Source organism: Penaeus monodon, chromosome 5 (genome assembly GCF_015228065.2).
Source record: "Penaeus monodon isolate SGIC_2016 chromosome 5, NSTDA_Pmon_1, whole genome shotgun sequence".
NCBI lineage: Eukaryota > Metazoa > Arthropoda > Malacostraca > Decapoda > Penaeidae > Penaeus > Penaeus monodon.
This window is the reverse complement of record NC_051390.1, coordinates 53,308,142-53,310,641: the sequence shown is the minus strand read 5'-3', so window position 1 is coordinate 53,310,641 and position 2,500 is coordinate 53,308,142. Positions and strand designations below refer to the sequence as shown.

Here is a 2,500-nt window from a genome sequence, read left to right as displayed (position 1 = left end):
GATAGATAGATATAGATGTATATAACCTTCCTGCCTCTCAATTAAATTCTCTCTCACTACAGTGTCTCTCTTACACCGAAACATCTCTACTTCAGTCAACCGCGTCTCATAAAACGAAAATCTCCCGTAAATGTGCCTCAAACAGCCCCAGTTCTGTCTGTGTACGTACCAGCAGTGTCGCCGGAAACAGTCCTTCCTGCACTCTGCAATGGCAAAGAGAAAGGGGTTAATCACTTGTTATCAACAGAGTTCACGATGGATATCGACAATCAGATGACTGTGTGATGTCAACAACAGTAACAATAGTAATATGGCAGAGTAATTGTTGTAATAGTGATGACGGAAATGTTAAGGGCGATTGTAATGTTAAAATTTGTCATAATGATGATTGCGGTGTAAAACATGATGGGGATAATGGATAATGATGGGGATAGTGGTAACTATATGAATAATAGTGATAATGGAAATAATGATGATGATAATAAGCGTGGTAATAATAAGCATAATGATGATGGTGTTGGCGAAAGGAACTATAAAGATCATCATAATAATTATAATGATAACAGTACAAAAAAAATATTACTATAACTGCTGCTACTAACTATAATAATAATAATCTTCATTATTACCATAGTTCATTTATAATGGATGATGATAACGATGTTATTATTATCACAATTCGTTTATAATGGATGATGATAACGATTATGATGCAAATAACAAGAAGAAGAGGAACAAGAAAAAGAAAACAACAACGATGCTAACACTGGTGAAAATAAGAATTATAGTTACAGTTACAAGTCATACCTTCCAGACCAAAACACACAACAAAGTAAAAGAACGGAGGAAAAAAAAAAACACATGAGACCAGCGGCCGCACACTCGGTCATCGTAACAACCCAAACACAGTGTTTCTCTCCTCGACTTACGTAACAACGCAGTTCGACCACAAACACGCTGTCATGAGGCCTAAGCAAAAGTGAGAGTCATAACATGTGTTTGCGATGATTTGTTGGTTCCTTGGTCGTCTTGTAAGTACCAGAAATATGATCAAATGACAGATTATTAATGCGTGGGAGTATTTATCACGAGGGAGAGAGATCGAAGAAAGTGTGGGTGAAAGAAAGAGAAATTCTTTTTCTTTTCTTTTTTTAATCACAGGATTTTTTTTTTCTCTCTCTCCGTCTCTCCGTCTCTCCGTCTCTCCTTCTCTCTTTCTCTTTCTCTTTCTCTTTCTCTTTCTCTTTCTCTTTCTCTTTCTCTTTCTCTTTCTCTTTCTCTTTCTCTTTCTCTCTCTCTCTCTCTCTCTCTCTCTCTCTCCCTCCCTCTCTCGTTGAATTTCGATCTGTGACCGAAACGAAGAGTGGTAATATCTGTTACTTAAAAAAAAAAAACACATATCACCGCTACGAAAATTGTTGAATTATGAAAATAAAGATCCCATTACACGCAACCACATGACGAAAGCGTTTCTGAAGTAATAACAGTGATACACATTTCTGCAGTAATAAAGTGATAAACAGACCGTTGTTTCGATCACACAATATACCACACACCCTATGCAACATACTGCAACATGGCAATACAACAACGCCTCGTAACACATCCTCAGCCACACCACACAGATTACATAAAACCAACAGGTAAACAGCGTGAAAAAATTAGCAGTTTAAACACGCTATGAATTTGTATACAATGGTTTGCTTGCCGTGACGGGTTCGTCGAGTCATGGTGAGAGATTGCAACAGATATCACGCCACAGGAGGAAGGTGCAACAGTAAATACAAATATACACGATGACAGTTGTGCATGATAGCGATGGGGGGAAGGAAAGGTGGGAGAAAGTGAGAGAAGGGATGAAGAGAGAAGGAAGGAGGTAGGGGGAAGACGGAGGGTGGGAGGGAGAGGGAGAGGGAGGGGGAGAGGGAGAGAGAGAGAGAGGCAGATAGAGAGAGAGGCAGAGAGAGAGAGAGAGAGAGAGAGAGAGAGAGAGAGAGAGAGAGAGAGAGAGAGAGAGAGAGAGAGAGAGAGAGAGAGAGAGCGATTGAAAAAAGAGAGAAACAGAGAGACAGAGAGACTGGGACAGAGAGACAGACAGGCAGAGACAGAGACAAAAAAAAAAAAAAAAGAGAGAGAGAGCGAACTGAAGGGAGCGAGAGAGAGAGAGAGAGAATGAGAATGAGAATGAGAATGAGAATGAGAATGAGAATGAGAATGAGAATGAGAATGAGAATGAGAATTAGAATTAGAACATTTAGAATTAGAATTAGAATTAGAACATTTAGAATTAGAATTAGAATTAGAATTAGAATGAGAATGAGAATGAGAATGAGAATGAGAATGAGAATGAGAATGAGAATGAGAATTAGAATGAGAATTAGAATTAGAATTAGAATTAGAATGAGAATGAGAATGAGAATGAGAATGAGAGAGAGAGAGAGAGAGAGAGAGAGAGAGAGAGAGAGAGAGAGAGAGAGAGAGAGAATGAGAGAGAGAATGA

At 38.7% G+C, this 2,500-nt stretch overlaps 1 protein-coding gene across 2 annotated transcripts in view; it reads right to left on the bottom strand.

Moving 5' to 3' along the window:
• LOC119573336 overlaps positions 1-2,500 on the bottom strand; it is a 113,773-nt gene that overhangs the window by 16,381 nt on the left and 94,892 nt on the right. For both annotated transcript variants that reach the window (XM_037920534.1, XM_037920533.1), the window contains exon 2: positions 170-203. The gene's annotated coding sequence lies outside the window, so the exon portion shown is untranslated. The remainder of the gene's footprint in view (positions 1-169; positions 204-2,500) is intronic.